Source organism: Ambystoma mexicanum, chromosome 12 (assembly GCF_040938575.1).
Source record: "Ambystoma mexicanum isolate Mex_15411 chromosome 12, UKY_AmexF1_1, whole genome shotgun sequence".
Classification (NCBI taxonomy): Eukaryota; Metazoa; Chordata; class Amphibia; order Caudata; family Ambystomatidae; genus Ambystoma; species Ambystoma mexicanum.
In genome coordinates, this window is record NC_090936.1 from 638,621,807 (window position 1) to 638,641,974 (window position 20,168).

Consider the following 20,168-nt stretch of genomic DNA (forward strand, 5'->3'; position numbering starts at 1 on the left):
GTCTTCACTTGTGAGATCTGGCCTTCGCCATGAGTCTTTCGTGGTCTGTCGGAGGCAATGACCTCCAGTAGGGAACTCTTTGGGTTTTTGTCCCGCTGTAAACGTTGTAAATGATATTCTGTAGATTAGTTTTCTGTTGTTTGTCTCCTTTTGCAAGGAATTGTATAACTTTATGATGTTTATACATTCCCCAATTATCATTAGATTGATGTGTAATCTATACTGACTTGCTCATCATGTTCAATTTTTATTTCCCGTTTAGCCATTCCATGCAACAATTTTAAACTGGAAGATCTCTGTATCCTCGTACACATGTATACTTGGATAAGTGGAGCGCTTTGTATTCCAATTGGCTCCCCATTATCCATGATGTTTTTTTACCCATTTTTTCTTATATCATTTCAAATACTATCAATTCTCCATGATAACATTATTGCTGGTTATTTCAACTACATGCACCATCAACAGTTATTTTAGGTCAATTATGTGCCACACAGCAGTTATCTTATTTATTATTTCAGGCTTTCTTGAGGTTGCCATACTATACACTTGTCCTCATTTGATGATATTGCATTCCTTGAACTTCTATGGAATTTTTCCGAGTGGGGATCTTTTGCGAGGTCACCACCGGAAGTGATGCGTATTGTTTACTGGTGACATCATATGATAGGGACGCGTGACGCCATGATGTAATGACGCGTGGTACGCAGAACGCGCGAGGACAGCTCAAGATAAGGAAGGTGTACAACACAGAGGCTGCCCTCTTAGAGATATTTCTTTGCAGACGCAAATTGTTTTGCTTGGGATCTATCCCTGTGACTTGAAGTGAGGACATAGTATACAGGTTAGCGTTTTCAGTATAATTCAAATATTTATGTTACACGAGCATTGGGCATTGTTTGTTATTGGTCATCAGCAAATTCTGAGGCACATTTTCTGAGTGGTTTATAGTGAATATTTCGAATAAAATTTTTTCGAATGCAAAAATGTTGAAAAAATGAAGTCGAAAAAATAATTTCAAATTTTTTTTTTTATGGGGGGTTCCCCCCAAAACCTCCTTTTTTTCTTTAACACTTTATTTTTCTTACAAAATCCCCCAAAAACGTATTAAATATAAAAAGAAAACATTCGGAAAAAAAGTCGGCTTTATTTTTTCGACATGTATGCATTTCAAAAAATAAATTCGACATATTGACTGGACCCCTTTCTGAGTGTGACTCGTGGTATTTTATTTTCAAGGAAAGACTGCCTTTCATTGTATAACACCATGCATTTGGTACACCATTTTGACATTTAGAATGCATAGATTTTTGGCACCGTGATCTAAGTGGACAATTTAATCAACAATATTTTCGCATTTGATTGATTTTCAGATATTGTAGATTACTCTACGGCGTTTTCAGACTTAGAAGCTAGCTTGCTATTCATAATTCATTGGACACACCGGCAATCAGGTATGTGTGTCATATAGACTGAATATATGATACTAGTTATTAGTTATATATTATTCGTGAGTTGCTTTATCATTATTTATTGGTTACATTTACAGATAGAGAGAAACAGTGCATATGGAATTCCTTGCCTTGTATTACAGAAACGTTTGAAATATTTAGAAAACCATTTTGCACAGGACTATCTAGTCCTTCAGGTATGTCCATTCATTGAATATTAATTACAGCTGATAGATGGCTCTAAATAGCCTCTGTCAATCATCTCACGAATGCTCTCAACTATGATTTTAGGTAACGAAAATTCAAAAGACAGCGTCAGGGTAAGCTAGTTGATTTCCACATAGCCACTCATGTTGTTTTGATTTAAGCTGTTATGACTCACGTGGATCATGGTCTACTCAGGCTGTTTTGACACTTCATGGTATTTTGATTGACTTGGTGGATTCTTAACAAGGGTACACATACCAGTTCTAGGGTGCTTTTGTACATTTCCTCACGGTGACGAGTCAGTCTAGCAGTCACATCAATCTTTCTGGGGATTTCTTATCTTGTGTTCATTTAAAATGATAAAATGGGCACATATGAATTACTGATGAACATATTTATTTATGTAATATGTTTCAAGTTGCTTATTTATTGCTTTCAAATGTGCTTCTCATGATATTTCCGACCACTCCATTGCGAATTTCCGCCTCAAACCTCGAATGTGGTATGTTTGGTCTGTTTAAAATGTTTTGTAACAAAAAAAAATCATTTTACATTATGATTTTGATAGTCATTGTAATTATTATGTGGATTCTTCATGAATTTTTATTTTTATTTTGACTCATATTATTTGTTTTTGAATAATCACCTTACAGGGCCTTGAGAACGACCAGGTGGTCAAAACACGTGTCGGCTGTAATCCACATGGAATACATTTGGCTATCTCAGCCTAACTTGTGTTTCTTTGTACATTATATATATATATTTATCTAATGTGCTCCATGGATATTGGTTACACATATAATCACCAGCTTTAATATTTAACCCAGAGCGCGAGTTTGTATCCCAAATCTTATACCATTTATTCAGTTACATGTTGTCCTGATAACGAAGTCCGGAAGAGTCAGGCAGGGAGGGACAACTATTCACACCTGACTCCAATTAACTCTATCTTGAAGTATAAAAGCAGCAGTCAGGATCAGCGTTGTGAGTGATTTGGGGATGCTGTAAGGTACCAGAGAGCAGGAGAGAGCTCTAGTGAGCTGGGGATACCCTGGGGGAACTGGAAAAAAGCCCAAACGCTGGCCGTGCTACCATAGAGGAGATTGCAGTGTAGAGGAGGAAACTGTCCCTCCAGAAGGCAAGACCTGGGACAGCTGGGGTTGCCTGGCGGTACCGACAGTTAAACTCCTCCCCTGGGCCAGGCAGGCAAATCCAGGTCTCTGAGGGGCAGAGGGAGAGACCCTGACCTCCTACAGATATCCCCTTTTGGCTCGAGCAGCTCCCAAAGACTGAAAGTGCCATTTCAGGGAGCAACGAATTGGGAGCAAAATCGGCCAATGCATTCTGGGACTAGAAGTCCCAAAACCTTTTTTTGTTAAAAATTGTGACTTTTGGAAAAGGGGTCTGAAAACCGGAAGTGGGAGAACCGTGAAGAACTTCAAGAAGGTTTCGAGCCTGACAGAGGGAGACCCAGTGGTGAATGTACAAGAAGCAAATAAAACTTTTAAGACCAGCTGCAGAGTGCTGCAGCGCCACATGGGTGCTCTCTGGCTGATCCCCCTTTGTTTTGCGTTGAAAATAAAAGAACCAGAAGGCTGTGCGAGAGCCGCAAGAAGAATGTCAAAGTGGTCCTACAGAGGTTGTGCAACATCACGGTAGAGTCGAAATTCTTTGACCGGCAAGTAATTGAATGCTAAAGGAAATGAATCCTGCATGGTGAGAGAGAAGATTGGCAAGAGTGAACCTGGCAGAGGGATGCCATCGAGAGGGTTCTGCGCCCGGAAGAGGGGGACCCAGGAGTGAAGAACCATCACCCTACAATTGTGTGAAAATCTATAGTGAACCTGGCGGAGGTAGGCTGAGATTCAAGAGGGGCCTGCACCCAGAAGAAGGGGACACAGGGGTGAAGAACCATACCCCAAAATTGTGCACAAAAGGGTCACAGTCTGATGCCTCAATAAACAATAGTGCTGACAAGGGTAAACCCAAGAAAGGGAGGCTCACCATGTGCTGGTTACAAGGACATTAACAATCGTGAATGTAACAGAGAAGATAGGTTGCAGAGCTATCTTGGAATACAAGCCAGTGTGAACCCAATGGAGAGAGGCTGACATCCAAGCCGGGTCTAAGCCCAGAAGAGGGGGACCCAGGGGTGGCAAAGTACCACCCCAAGTGTAATCGAGAAAGGACTTTTTGTTTTGTTGTATCAGACCCTTGGATTTTCAAGATACGTAAACCTCGAAGGTCCTGATACAGTTAGAAACCCGTGGGTTTGCGCCTGGACGAGGGGGATAGAGGGTTGAAGGCATCACCCATTGAACATTTGAAAGGAACATCTGTTTTGTTATTTTCCCTGGAGGCAAGAGATTTTTTATAGAAAAGAGACTTACCCAAGGAAGAACCTGTCACTTGCCAAGGAAATGTCAGCTCGTGCTGTGAAAGCTTGTGCTGAGAACTGTTCTGCCACCGTATCCTGTGCTCAAAATGTGGGGAAGGGCGACCCCTGGTTAAAGCCCATGCTGACTTATAATTTGAGAACACTTCTTTCTTTACTGAAAGTCCCATCCCACACTTTTTCTATATTAGTTGTAAGGACTGGCAATCGTTTTTCTTTAGTATAGGCCCTTCTACTTTGACCAGATGCCCCAAGAACTGCCTTATTTTTTATTTGATGGTTGAAGTTTGCTCCCATCTTAGATTTAAGTTAGATTAGGTGTTTTTCCAACCTGCATATTGTTTAAAATAAACACCCTTGAATATTGATCACTTGTGTCTGTCTTTACTGTTGCCACCATGAGTTTCTTACATTATCCAAGGACACAGTGTGCAAAGAGGCTGGGATAAGCAGGTGCCTGCTGGTACCTGATAAGGTTACCATGAACATTGTCAAAACTGAGGATGAGTTACATAGTGTTTTTTGCTGCTTTCTTGAGAAAGGGAAGAGTCCTGCTCCTTGAAGTTACCGTGGGTCACTCTAGCCAGGGGCACACGCAAGCTGCTAACGAGCAGAGACTCAGGCCAGAAGATTCTAGAAGGTGCCACCCCGCATTTGCAGAGGGCTTAAAATACGGGGCACTGGAATGGTCAGACAGAAAGCTTCACTTTGGGGGGTTGACACCTTGCTCCAGGCCTGTTGGCTGCCGAAGTCTCTCTGTCTAGCTGTTTCACGTCCTTTCAGCAGATTCTGGCAAGAAGAGGGCATTCCTTAAAGCTGCACCAACAGTGATGTATTTTCTTAGACTTCTTTGTTTCATTTATGCACTTATGATTTGTGTTGCATTTATTCATTCATGTATAGTTTTGATGAATAAAGGGCCATATAAAAGCCAGTTTATCATTTAGCTAAGTGTGTGTATTTGTGAATCATTGCCTCACCCCATTCAAGGTTTTTCATTCAGTGTATTGGTGAGAAAAATAAGATATGTCAGTGCACTCTTTGAAAAGCAAAACATATTTGGTGCTTTGAGCTGGGTGCCTTGTCATGAAGAATTCCAGGCATCAAAGAATCTGTGCTTGAACGCTGATAGGCAAGATTTATAGTGAAAGTGAGTTTTGCTTGCTTTTCACAGTGGGAGCCAGGCTGCATTAATCAGTGTTGTGTGTGTGCACGTTGCGAGAGTGCATTGGAGTTACGGGGAATAGATTATTGTCAATTATTGTAAATATGAATAGTTTGTTTAAGAGAAAAGGGGCCTCCGTGGCGGAGAATGTCCTGAGTTAATGATCCCAGGGTGGGCCAAGAGTCCATATGCTAAATTGGCACAGGCCTGGGCGTGTGGTGCAGGCTTCAGTGAGGTTGTGTTTTGTCTACAGCAGGTTTTAGTCAAGAAGGGAAATCCAGAAGGCAGAAGGGAGTGGGTCCTCCTACATGCCTATAGAAAGATTCACCAGAGGAATGTTGAATTGAAAGAGGATATTTTACGGCTGGAAAAAGAGTTAGCTGCGGAGAGACAGATTGTGCTAATGCAGCAGTTGCAAATGAAGCCATTTAAGGACAAGGCTGATAGATACAAGACAGTAGCCGAGCTGGCCGAGGTAAGGGTCGTCCGATATAAATATATAAAGAGACAAGGGGATGTAAACAAACAGAAAGTGGCAGCTGTAATGGCCACTGAAGGCATAGACTGGTACCCCAACACCTGAAGCGGAGACATTTGTGACTCCACTGGCTCTGAGAGTAACTAAGAGGGGTATGCAGAATCTAAATCAGAACCTAACAAAAAGACAGTAGCGGCCATTCCAGTTACCAGATGGAGAGCGGGCCGCACCTGCACAACGCAGGAGGGGGGGGTTGCAGATTCGACTACCCTGGAAGATCATACTCAACAGGAGGTTGGGGAAATCATTACTCGTTTGAGGCAGAAGTCAGAGGAGCCCTTACTAGCATGGATGGTGCGCATGTTTGACAGGGGGGTGCTGGTCTGCTAGTAGACGCAACGGATTCCCTGCGCTTCCTGCCTTTGTCAAGTGACACTAAACATACAAGAGGTACTGAGGGCAGGGCCTCACCCTGAAGTTAATGGTCAAGATTTGCAGGTGTCTCTGATGCACTTAGTGGCCCAAGAGTGTAACTGCAAGTATCCCATTACCACTGACTGTCCTAGTGAGGAAAACAGTTGGTATACTTTGAAAGAAGCGATTCAAAAGATCAGAGAGCACGCCATGAAGGAGGCCATTCGCGAAGATGAGCCCAGACACATGGGAGTAGTGCCACTTTGTGTTAACAAGAAATATGGTTATAAGAACTGCCTGCATACAAAAGTGTCATCATTACTTTGCTCGTAGGTCTGACTGGCAACCCCACTGATGAAGTAGTAGATGCCATCCGGCACCTGGCAGACCTGGGAGAATTTTAACAAAAGTGAATACAAGCCAGGAGAGAGAGGGGGGTATAGCGAGGGAAGAACAGAAGGCCAGAGGCAGGATAGTAGAGACTCCTGAGTTTCAAGAAAGGACATGTTTTTGGAACTGTTGAAAGATGGTGTGCCACAAGAGGAGATTGATTGGATTGAAACAAGGGAAATGTACGAACATTACAGAAAGAGTGGGTTTGCAGCAAAAGAATGCTATAAACAAGTGAAGAAGAGGCAGGTGGTGACTAAGATGGAAAGAGACACCTCACCTTCAGCTCCTCCTGAGGAGGAACAGGAAGAAGGGTCTATGGGGATCCCTTCCCAGTACCAGCCAACATATGCTGATTTGAGGAGAGTGATGTGTGCAACGTTAGAGTCTGAGTCCGGATGCACTCATTCCAAATTTGACTAGGATTATGGCCAAGCCCCAGCAGCATCTCCTCATATAAAAGTTGATAGGTGAACTCATGTTAATGTTAAGATTTTTTGGAAGCCTGGAAATACACAAGAGGTTCGATCATTGATAGATGCTGAGGTGGAGGCCTCCTTGATTCATGGGAATCCATCAGGATTTAAAGGTAGACACTTTACTATTACGGGGTTACGGGGGCAGGAAACCCGGGCAGTACAAACAGAAGTGGAGATGAAAATAGGCAATTTGACAAGGCAGACATACCAAGTGTTGATTGTCCCGATATCTGAGTATATAATTGGGTTTGACATTCTGAAAGGGTTGACTCTGGGACTTGGCGGTAAAACCTATCAGTTTGGAGTGAACACAATGACTTGCCCACCAGTTATTGTAGACACATTGAAAATGCCCCTAGTGCACGTGCCTTTAGCCACAAAGCCTATATCTCTGAAGCAATACCGCATTCCCGAGGGGCATAAGGACATTTCAGAAACCATTAAGGGATGTGTTGAAGCAGGGGTGTTACGCCCTGTTACTACTGCTTGGAACAATCCCATTTGGCCTCTTAAAAAAGGGGATAGGAGCTGGAGGATGAATGTGCACTATAGAAAGTTGAACAAACACACTCCTCCTTTAGTGCCTGCACTCCCAGATGCCATCACTTTGTTTGAGAATGTACATAAGTTTGAGGGAACCTGGTATGCAGTGGTAGACTTAGCCAATACATTTTTCTTTGTGGCAATTGCTGAGGAGTGCCAAGAGCAGTTTGCATTTTCTTGGAACGGGTGTCAGTACACCTTCACAAGGTTGCCTATAGGGTACTTGCACAGCACAGCCATTTGTCCCCTGCTGGCGGCAGAACATTTGGACAAAATTCCTTGCAAACTTGAGATACAAATCTCCCACTATATTGACGATATTTTGATTCAGGTTAAAGATGAGCAAAGCGTGCAAACTCAGTTAGAAGTAATCTTTGACGAGTTGGAGAAGGAAGGGTGGGAGATCAACCCTAACAAGATTCAAGGGCCAGCTGAGACTGTGGTAGTCTTAGGAATTCAGTGGCATAATAGGCATCAAGAGATGGTGCCAAAAATCTGATGGAAAATACTTGAGTCCACTACTCCAATGAACAAAAAACACGCTCAGCAGTTCACAGGGCTGTTTGGGTTTTGGAGACAGCATATACCCAAACTATGATTTTCAGTGAGGGGAGGAGCAGCAAAGAGCATTTGATTTGGCAAAAGACAAAGTACAGCGGGTGCTTGATTTGTGGCCGTTGAAGGCAGGAGAAGTGGAGTTAAATGTGTCTGTACAAGAAAATTATGCTAACTGGAGTGTGTGGCAGAAACAGGACAGAAAACGTGTTCCTTTGGGATTTTGGAGTAGCAAGTTGCCAGAGGCTGGTAACAGATACACTCCATTTGAGAAGCAATTGCTGGCATGCTATTGGGCTCTTGTTGATACCGAGCAAATGACAGTAGGTCATAATGTACTGAGTAGGCCCGAAATCCCGATTATGCAATGGGTTTTGAGCTCTCCTAAGACACACTGAATAGGACATGCTCTAGAAGCTAGTATAATCAAGTGAAAATGGTACATTCAAGACAGAGCCAAATCAGGAAAGGGTGGGGTTGTGAAATGACATGAGCAATTGGCTTGTATACCACCCATAGATTACATACCACAGGAAGTGACTGAAGTACATGAGTATGCTGTGAAACTGGGAGTACCTTAAAGATATCTGACAGTAGAGCAGACAGAGCATGCCTGGTTTACTGATGGCTCTGCTCACTATGGTGGAACTGAGCAGTATCAGAAAGTGGCGTCATATAATCCCAAGACAAAAAAGATGTTGACAACGTTAGGGAAAGGGAAGAGCAGTCAGTTGGCAGAACTGTATGCAGTCTATCAAACTTTCAAACAAGAGACACCTGGTCAATGTCATTTCTACACCGATTCGTGGTCAGTGGCCAATGGGTCAGCTGTGTGACTGCCAACATGGCAAAAGAATGGATGGAACATTAATTCCAATGAGTTGTCGGGAAAGGACTTGTGGCAAGATATTGGAGAAATGCTATCACAAAGTGAACTAACAGTGTACCATGTGGATGCACACTGTGCTACTCAATCATTAGAATGTTGGTTTAATTCTGTTGCAGATGAACACACCAAGATTTCATTTGTGGATGCAGATGCTCAGGAGCACGATTAGGGGGTTCTGGCCAAGTGGGCTCACCAGAAATGTGAGCATCTTGGAGAAAAAGCTACTCTTAGGTGGGCACAAGCTCAAGGGATTAATATCTCTTTAGAGGTAGTGAAAACAATAATTTTGCAATGTCCGTTGTGTCAACACCAATAGTATAGACCCATCATTTTAATGAACTGTGGAGACCAAGTGCTACCGATTCACAAGGGAGACAGTGTAGCCCAATTGATTGTCATACCAGTTAAATTGTCCATGATCAGGAATGGGGAGGCCCCCACAGTTATAAATACGCATGGGAATTGTGGTTCAGCCAGCATGGTACCGGTGAAAAAGTGTGGGTCAAAAACCTAGTAGCCCACCCGTACCCACAGATGTCATTGCATTAGTTAAGGACCAAGTAGTCCTAGTTATGGAGTTTGACAAGGAAAGATGGAGTTATGTGCCCACCGACAAATGTTACTTATGAGAGTGATTATTAACACTGTATTAACTGGGTTTGCCTTGTAGATCCTGTGTCTGGCTGGTGTAATTGGGGGACTAAATAGATTCCATCCGGGAGAGTCAAACGGCACGCTGCAACAAATGTGAGGTGTCATATCTGTGCCAGGGATCCATGGGGGTCTGACGATGATTAGAAATGATGTCCAAATGCAGCCCGATGCCGATGCCAAAATATCAGACAGCACCAAGAACAGGATTCGCAAAACACAGAGAACACATCAGTTACAAGCTCAGGCAACACTGACGTCAGCTGTGCAAGAGATGTCTTAAGCACGAAAAAGGTATTTGCTGCTGATTTCCCAAATGGAGAACACATGGGCACATCTAGCACGACAAATTGTGAACTGTTTGGAAAGATTTCTCTTTGGTGTGATTTTCTCTCCACTTGTGAACCCCCCAAACATTTTGCTTTTGTTTGGAGTACCTAACATGACTTTTTCTGGTGAAGCACATCCTTCAGCTCTACTCCTATGGGCTTTTGCTCATTTGTTATGGGGAAACTGGCACGTCCTTCAGGTTGTCAGTAATGGGAAACTATGTTTTCCTTAGTCTTCGTCTTTGTTGCCATTTCTTGGTAATGTTTTATCTATGTTCCAAGTACCTTACAGTACCGTCCTTTTGCTTATGGCCCTAGCCAACCTCTAAGGATTTTTTGGTGTTTGTACAAGTATGCCTATTTTTACTTCATTTTTAAGACTGCAGTCAGAGCAGTAAAAAGGCCATGCATTGTTCTGTCCTTTAGCCATTTTTTCTCGTTGCTTTCAAGAGACCCGGGTATTCCTCGTTTGGGCATGCAGCCTCCCGCGAATATCGGAAATTTTTGTGGGCTCCTGCATGTCATATATGCTAGTGCCCAAGAGAGCAGAATTGGCTATCTGAGATTTGAGCGCGAATTGAATCTTGGATAAGAGAAGGGGCTCTGTATCACCAGATCAATCTACTGAGATTCACAAGTATCCTCAACAAGAGAGCAGACCTGAGGATCTGCCAGTGACATGCTTGGAAGGTTTGGCACCCTGACCCTGCTGTTGTCCCGTTGGACCCCTGTTTCTTCATCGAGCCAAGAGGGCCTGCAAGGGCGTGTTGCCCGTGTGGAGTAGTGGGAACAACTACTCTCGGCTTCCTCTACATATACTCGAAAAGGGCCTTGTCGGAAGTCTTCCTGGGCCATCCAGTGAGCTGACCAGCTCGAAACCAGGGTATCGCACAGGAACACCGCCATCCTGAGTTGAGTCCCGAGATTCTGGGAATCGCTAGCTTGTGATCCTGGCCCGTCTCCTGCCAAAACCTAGCTCCTCCGGGTCACGATTTACAAGAGTGCACCACACTGCAAGCATTTGCAGTTCCTGCGTCACCTTACTGTGGTGACCATCGCTGAAAGTGCCTGCAGTTCTTGCCTACCTTGTCCTGAGACGTGCTGCACCGAAACTATCCTTTTTCTTCCTTCAAAGGCTGAGAAAAAGCAAACGTCCCACTGTGGATGAGTGTCCCGTACCGCAGCCACTGCACCCTGAAACTGCAGGGTTAACACCTACAGTCAAAGTGGGCTAGACTGACAAAGTTTGGTCCGGACTGTGTTGAGGGTCAGTGAGTACTTTCCTAACTTACCGGTGGCCCCTTGGCACATCCACCCCTTTTTACACACGAGTGTCCCTCAAAAGACACCCACCTTGGCTAGGATAGCCTGCGCTCCCCAGCTATTCCCAAACTCTGAATGTCGCTCTATATGCAAGGGTAGAGCCTCTTCTAGGAATAGGAACTTATTCTTCATCCCCTCAAGCGAATTCCTGAGCAGCTACAGCCCCCTGAAGACAGCTTTTTCGTTTACGCACGACCGCGTTTTGTTAATGCACAACTGTACTTGAGTGCTAGGCTCCTCTCTTCGTAGGGCAGGACTACATAAGTTAGGGATTGTTGATGAAGCGCTACCTAAACTGATATCTGTGTTGATTTAACCCCTTTCTGTTACAGTTCATCGTTAGTTTCTCCCCCCCATCATCAGCCTTAGGCTAATCGCATTATTGTATATATGTTAGATAGTGAATGATCGTGTGTGATATTGTTTCTTCATAACTGTGGTTCAATTGTGTTTTTATTATAAAGTCTGATAATAAATGTATTTTTGATAAACATCTGTCTAAGGGTAATCTGTGGAGTTTTACTGTGTGTGCTCATTGTTGGCTTCCGATCACTCTCACCCCTGAGAATTAGTCTTGACTGCCTGCCAAGCTACCGTAGATTGGTCTGGTTTGTCCAGAAGGTTCTCCTGTTCCGCTAACTAGGGTGGCCTCCTAAACTTCTGTCAACCAGGTCAGAGTTTAGAAATCCATTTGAACAAATTGGTGTACAGCGGTGGGATAAGATCAGAGGTATCCATTGTTGCGCACTGGTGAAATACCCAAGTTGTACTTACTGAGTTTAAATTAACTGTGAGCCACCTGCCTCACTTATCACATGGAAACAATTGCGAACATAACTTTGAGAGCTTCCAAATCTGAAACGTGTAGAAAGATCTATGCTGAAAGAGGCTTGTGAGCCTCTGGCACAAAAGCTGAAATGATCCAAAAGATCATGGAATGGCAGGAAACCCAGATCACAGCTCGTCCCTCCAATGACAGTGCAGAAAGTGAGGGGTCTGCTCTCACTAATAGTGCTCAAAGGGCTGTTGCTGCCTTCATCAAAGAGACAGGTGATGATCAGGATGATTTAGAGTCCCATGCTTCTTTTGCTGGCTGTGAGGCCGAATCCCTGCTGAAATTCAAAAGACAATAGCTGCTGTTTAAGCAAAAGGAGCTTGAATTCTGCATGGCTAAGCTAGATCTGGAGAAAGCAAAGAAACAGAAGGGCAGGGATCACCAGTTGGATCATGCTAGGATAAAAGCTTCCAATAGCTCCTCTAGAGGATCTGGTATTGGCTCTAGCTGCTCATCTCATCCACGGTTCCCAAAAGATCTGCTTAGTGTGTATGATGACAAGAATGACATCATGGATTGGTTAGCTGCATTTTAGTATGCATGTGACATACAAGAAGTTGTGGATGCTGACAAGATTGCATGGTGGCTCAGTGGACTACCCCATTCTGGCTGCAGTGCCATCATGAAAATGTCAAAGGCTGCCATAAAAGACTTTGCAAAATGAAAGCAAACTGTGGTCTTAAAGTTTGGGAAGACTCCTGCCCAATACTTGAAATGATTCAGAGATTTCAAAAAAAAGAAAGAAGGGAATACTTGGCTCTCATATGTAACTGATTCCTTGAAAAACTTGACTGGTTGGGTGGAAGGTTACAAGGTCGCCACCTTTGAAGGTATGATTTGTTTAGTTATGTTTGAACATATTTTTGCACCCAAGCTTAAGCAGCACTTGGCTGATTCTAAGGACATAGATCCTAAGAAGGTAGCCAGTGCAGCAGATTGATGGGTGTCACACAGAGTGTCCCATAAGGACAAGCCTGCTCCTGGTAAGAAGAAGAAGGGGAAAAGGCACAAAGATAAGGAGTGTGGGGATCTGATAAAACTTCTCCTCCCAGAAGGGGCACAAAAAGCATAACAAGGGTTAGTCACATGATAATGTTCAGAATAGTGGGAATCATCCTCCCAATCATAATTCTGGTTACAGTAAGCCTCCCAATGTCCCAGGACCCAGTGGATCTTGCGTGGCTTGTGGAGCAAGTTATCACATGAAGGGGCACCCCAGATGTAATGTCAAAACCTTGGGTGTACACTCTGTGAGTCTGGCCTTCCCTTCATATGAGGAGAAAGAGATTATCAAAGGGGCATCCTTCTCTTCAGATTCTTTCCCCAGTGGGATAGAATCTGAAGTAGCCTTAGTATCCCTGGGTTCCTGGGAGCCTAGAGCCTCAAAGTCTTATGCTAGCATTCCGGTTAATACCAAGCACTATTTTAAGGGCAGTGTTCTGATCAATGGAGTTGACACTCCTGTCATTAGGGATATTGGGACCAGCAGAACTGTGTTGGATTCCACATTGGTAAACCAAGACGAGCTTGCCAGAGCTCCCTTGATGCACATCAAGTTACCCGATGGCCCGCCTCTCAAGTTCCCAGTAATGCCTGTAAATCTAACCATCAATGGTACTGTAGTAAGTATTCCTGTGGGGGTTCAGAGGCAAGTCCCATGAAAGGTTCTGCTGGGAAATTACCTCGGAGACTTAGGTCTTGTGGGGCACACCGCAGAAAGATCATGCATAAGGTCAGAGACAAAGGCTGTCCGAGCCAAGTCCAAGGCTGAGCCAAAGCCAAAGGGGAAACCCAAGGCTAAGGGAGTCAAGAAACCAAGAAGAGGTAGAGAAAAATACCTCCCAACTCACCTACCACTGAGGTGGAGGTAGTTGGCCAAACACCTGAACCTGATGAGCAAGAGGTGCTGCCTGAAATTCTTAACCCACATGACCATCCTGAACTCCAAAATGTATTGGTTGAAGGTGGTCCTGGGAAGAGTTTAGTAAGAGCCAACATGAGTGCCCATCTTTAGAAGGCCTAAGGAGACAGGCCTGTTCCCAGCTTGAGGGTGAACCTCCTTGGAAACATAGGATTTATTGGGTAGGTGGGATCCTGTACAGTGAGCCCACAGAGTCTACTGAAGGTGACCATAGGAGGTTGGTGGTCCCCCTTCAAGTAAGACCCTTCCTCCTATAACTGGCATATGAGGTTCCTCTAGATGGTCACCTTGGGATCAAGAGAACCAAGCAGAGGCTATCCATGCATTTCTCCTGGCCCAGGATGGGTGTCCAAGTAGAAGGACATTGTAGGAGTTGTGCCACTTGTCAGATTTCTGGTAAGAGTGGTTCAACAATCCAGGCTCCATTGGTGCCACTCACTGGGATTGGGGTGCCATTTGAGAGGGTAGGGATTGACATTGTTAGTCCCCTTGACCCTCAGACATCCTCTGGCAATAGGTTTATCTTAGTGCTGGTCGACCATGCCACCAGATATCCTGAAGCAATCCCATTGAAGACTGTGACCACCAAGCCAGTTACAAAAGCATTGCTAGGCATATTTACTGTGGTTGGCTTCCCTATAGAAGTTGTGTCCCTCAGAGGGAGAAACTTTGCGTCTAAGTACATGCAAGCCATGTGGAAAGAGTGTGGGGTCACTTATAAGTTTTCATCAGTTTATCACCCACAAACTAATGGCTTAGTCGAGAGGTTTAATAGAACTCTCAAAAGCATGATTGGGGCTCTGGAAGAACCTGAAAGGAGAAAATGGGATCTCCTGTTGCCATGCTTACTTTTTGCCTACAGAGAGGTACCTCGGGAGGGTGTTGGTTTCAGTCCCTTCAAGCTTCTTTTTGGTTACCCTGTTAGGTATCACTGGCCATAGTCAAGGAGGGGTGGGAACTCACTACTCCTTCCATCACTACCAATGAGTGGACTATGTGTTTGGTTTAAGGAAGATAATGGTCCTTCTGATGGCTCAGGCCAGTGATAAATTGAAGGCAGGTCAGGCTCTGGTGAAATCTTGGTATGACCAGAAGGCTTCACTTCTTCATTTTACCCCATACCAAGAAGTCCTTATTATGAATCCTATAAGGCCTAGAGCCCTACAGGACAAATGGTCCGGCCCTTTACACAGCTGTGGAGCAGCTGGGAGAGGTAAACTATTTAGTGCACCTTAGGAGACCTGGTCAGGCCCCCAATTGTTTCACATAAATAGGCTGAAGGCTTTCATCCCTATGGTTGAAATATCAGCACTACCTTTGGCATCAGACAGAGAGGAAGAGGAATCTGAACCTCTACCTGACCTGTTCCAAGGTAGCCCTATAGATCTCACCTTTGAGGGTGTCCATGCGGCCCACACCTGACTTCTACGCAGCAAGAGGAAGTAAGAACCTTTCGTAGGCAGTTATCCCACTTATTCTCTCTGACTCCTGGTTTGACACCTTGGTGCAAACACGAGATTGACACAGGTGACTGTGTAACTACCAAAAGTAGGGGGTACAGGATGTCAGATAAGGTGAAATCTTACATCAAGACAGAGGTCAACAAGATGTTAGATCTTTGGGTGATCGAACCCTCTAGTAGTCCATGGTCCACTCCTGTGGTTCGGGTGCCAAAGGCAGGTACCTCTGAGCTGAGGTTCTGTGTGGATTATAGGGCTCTGAATGCTGTCACCAGCACAGATGCTCACCCCTTGCCTAGAACCGATGAGCTGGTGAATACCTTGGGTGCCTCCAAGTACCTCAGCACATTTCACCTCACTGCAGGGTATTGGTAAATAGCACTAGCAGACCATGCCAAGGAGAAGACCGCATTCCCAAACCCAGATGGTCTTTACCAGTTCAGGGTAATGCCCTCTGGATTGAAGAATGCACTTTCTACTTTTCAAAGGCTGTGAATCATGTCCTAAATAAGTTGGATGAATTCTGCTCAGCATATCTGGATGATATAGCAGTCTTCAGTACCACCTGGGAAGAACATGTGAAACACTTGGGAATAGTATTGCAGACTCTTCAGAAGGCCGACTTGACCATAAAGGCCAGTAATTTCCAGATTGGACAATGATCTGTGGTCTACCTTGGACATGAAGTAGGTGGAGGGAGGATTCAGCCTCTACCCAGTAAAGTACACACAGTACAAGCCTGGCCTACCCCCACTACACAAACTCAGGTGAGAGCCTTGTTATGTCTCACTGGGTACTATCGAAACTTCATGGCAGACTATGACACCACAGCTGCCCTTATGACTGTCTCACATCTCCAAAGAAACCCAAGAAGGTCTCTTGGTCTGAGGAGTGTGAGCAGGCCTTCAATGGCTTAAAAGGCTCCCTGTGTCAGCCTCCTGTTCTCAGACACCCTGACTACAAACATGCTTTAATTGTGTAAACAGATACATCTGACACTGGGATAGGTTCTGTGGCTAATGAACATGAAGGGAAAGGATCCAAAGTTGCTCAGGTGGTCCATAAGGCTGCAAGGGTTTGACTTCACCATTGAGCACAGGCCAGGTGTCCAACATGGCAACACTGATCGGTTCTCCAGAATATTTAGTCGAACTAAACATGAGACTCCTCCAGGGGTGGATTAAGTCCCCCTGTCCTTAGGTCTGGGAGGGGTGAGTGTTGGGAAAGATTTCCATTATGTGCGATTTTCACTCCATTTGTAAACCCCCAAAACTTTTTGCTTTTGTTTGGAGTACCTAACCTGACTTTTTCCAGTGAAAGCACAGCCTTCAGCTGCACTCCTGTGGGCTTTTGCTAATTTGTTATGGGGAAACTGACACGTCCTTTGGGCTGTCATTACTGGTAAACTATGTTTCCCTTGGTCTTCAACTTTGTTGCCATTTCTTGGTAACTTTTTATCTTTGTGCCAAGTACCATACAGTACCGCGCATAGGGGTCCTTTTGTTATATAGCCCTAGCCACCCTGTAAGGATTTTTTGGTGTTTGTACAAGTGTGCCTAGGATGAACTGGTGGTAGCAGTTTACTTTTCACATATTTTTACTTCATTTTTATGGACCATATGGCGTTTACCACGTTTGGCCCAAGACTGTGGCTGGTGCTGAAAATGGCCCTGCTACAAAGTCTTTTGTTCTGTCCTTTGCCTTGCCCCAGGTCGAGAGACCCGGGTATTCCTTATTTGGGCATGCAGCCTCTTGCGAAAACCACAACTTTCACCGGCTCCTGCATGTCACGTGTGCTAGTGCCCAGGAAAAGGGTTGGGACTGTCTGGTCCCATCCACACTACTGGTGCCAGTATGTCTGGTAGCCATGAATGACTGGAACCACTATGGGCCATGATTGGCCCACATCTGGCCTGCATGCAAGAGAGCAGATTTTCAATTGGCTATCGGACTGAATCTTGGATAAGAGAAGGATAAGAGAAGGGGATATGCATCATTACCAGATCGATCTACTGAGGTTCACACCGAACTTCATAAGGAGCCAAGTATCCTTAACAAGAGAGCAGACTCGATGAACCGCCGGTGATGTGCTTGGAAGGTTTGGCATCCTGAACACACCAGTGTTGTCCCGTCGGACCCCTGTTTCTTCATCGAACCGAGAAGGCCTGCAAGGGTGCTTCAGCCCTTTGGAGTGGTGAGGACAACTGCTCTCGGATTTTCCTACTTATTCTCGAAAAGAGCCTCTTGGGAAGCGTTCCTGGGCCATCTAGTGAACTGACCAGCTCAAACCCATGGTATCGCAAAGGAATGCCGCCGTCCTCAGTTGAGACTCGCAACTCTGGGAATCGCTAGCTTATGGTCCTGAGTGCTCTCCCGCCAAAACCCGTTGTCCTAGCTCCTCCGTGGTGCAATTTACGAGAGTGCGCAACGCCTCAACCATTTGTGGTTCCTGGATCACCCCGCTGTGGTGACTATCGCTGAAAGTGCCTGCATCTCTTGCCTATCGTGTCCTGAGACATGCTGCACCAGAACTACCCTTCTTCTTTCTTCAAAGGCTGAGAAAAAGCAAGCATCATGCCACAGATGATCGTCCCATACGGCATCTTCTGAGAGTCAGAGTGTCCTAAAACTGCAGGATTAACACCTACAGGCGAAGTGGGCTAAACTGCCAAAGCTTGGTCCGGACTGTGTCGAGGGTCGGTGAGTACTTTCCCAACGTACCAGTGGCCCTCTGGCACATCCACCCCTTTTTACACACAAGTGTCCCTCAAAAGACACTCACCTTGGTTGGGATAGCCTGCATTCCCCAGCTATTCCCGAACTCCGAAGGTCACTCTATGTGCAAGGGTAGATCCTCTTCTAGGAATAGGAACTTATTCTTCATCGCCTCAAGCCCCTTCCTGAGCAGCTACAGCTGCCTGAAGAGAACCCACTTTTTTGTTTACGCACAACCGTACATTGTGACTGCACAACTGTTTTTTGAGCGCTAGGCTTGTGTCTTCATAGGGCTGCAATACGTAAGTTAGGGATTGTTAATGAATCACTGCCTAAACTGATACCTGTGTTGATTTAACCCCTTTCTGTTACAGGTCGTAGTTAGTTTCTTCCACCATCATCAGCCTTAGGTTAATCACATTATTGTATATATGTTAGATAGTGATATGATAGTGAATGATCGTGTGTGGTATTGTTTTTTCATAACTGTGGTTCAATTGTGTTTTGATTATAAAGGCTGATAATAAATGTATTTTTTAAATACATCTGTCTTAGGGTAATCTGTGGAGTTTTACTGTGTGTGCTCATTGTGGGCTTCCGATCACTCTCACACCTCCTGAGACCTAGTCTTGACCGCTGCCAAGCTACCATACATTGGTCTGGTTAGTCCAGAAGGTTCTCCTGTTCCACTAAACTAGGGTGGCCTCCTACATTTCTGTTCACCAGGTCAGAGTTTAGAAATCCATTTTAACATGAACATATCCCACTTTTGTATGACTGACGTGCATAATGCAGAAGACTTGTTGACCACGTGTGGTAGCGGTGCCAACGCCTGCTACGACCCTGAGACACATTTGTGCTGTCATTCATAATAATTCTTTAGTGGAGGATTCCGATGGAAGGCAGTCATTCTCCGTCTACGGGTACTGTAAGGTTTGTCAGTAGAAAAGTTGCAAATGGCAAAACCTGACACAGATCATAACTTACAATGTTATGCAAGGCGACGTTTGCTATCGCATGACCTGTGAGCCGAAAGAAATTGGCAAATGCCAACAGCTGGACCTAACTAGTCAGAAAAATCAAACTGTGTTTGGCAGGCAGTTGTGTGCACGCGTTCCGAGCACATGTACCAATGTAAACAATACCATGACCTGTAATTACACAGTGGTAGCGGCCATTCATCTGAATCATGTGAAACTTCCAATGGGATGGCTTTTTTCATGTGGCAACACCACATACAGGTTCATTCCAGCAAACATTTCTGGGGGTCCATGTGCCTTAATACAGCTAGGATTAATGATGTTTCCTTTGCACCTAGCAGTATATTGAATCAAAAGACCAACTTTCGAATCTGTATGGTTATCCCCAAATTGCAATTCACATGTGCACTTTTTTATCAGAGGCAAAGGTGTTAGCTGTTGCCTATAAATTGTTGGGAGTTTGGGGGTTAGCTGCTGGGGCTACAAAGCTTTAGTTAAGTTAGCATGTTTAGTAGTGAAAGGACTCAATCACAAATCTCAGGCATTAGAGGAGCTGCTTCTAGATAGCAAAACGATCAGAAAAGCAGCTTTGCAAAATCGAGCTGCCGTTGATTATCTATTACTAAAACATAACCTGAATTGTAACGCAGTTGAAGGAATGTGTTGTTTTAATTTAAATGACTAGTCCCGGTCTATTGAAATCCATGTTCAAAGTTTAAAGAACTTAATAACGCAAGTGACACATATCATACTGGGAATTGGTGGGACTGGCTATTTTCTTGGGTTCCCGATGTTGGAGGTACGCTGCATTATGCCTTTGCTTGCATTTGTGTGATGGTGGTTATTATAATTTCTTGTTGTATTCAGTGCATTCCCAACTTAGTTATGATGCTTCGTTGGTTTTGGAAGCCAACCTTAATGCCATTGGGCTATGGAAGTGAAATGTGCAAGGATGGATTGTAATACTTTGACTTAAAACATGGCTCTG

At 44.6% G+C, this 20,168-nt stretch overlaps 1 long non-coding RNA gene across 1 annotated transcript in view; it reads left to right on the top strand.

Moving 5' to 3' along the window:
- LOC138513946 (uncharacterized) overlaps positions 1 to 20,168 on the top strand; it is a 434,271-nt gene that overhangs the window by 21,651 nt on the left and 392,452 nt on the right. Inside the window, exons 2-3 of the long non-coding RNA XR_011281846.1 lie at positions 1,374 to 1,454; positions 1,550 to 1,648. This is a non-coding gene — a long non-coding RNA (uncharacterized lncRNA). The remainder of the gene's footprint in view (positions 1 to 1,373; positions 1,455 to 1,549; positions 1,649 to 20,168) is intronic.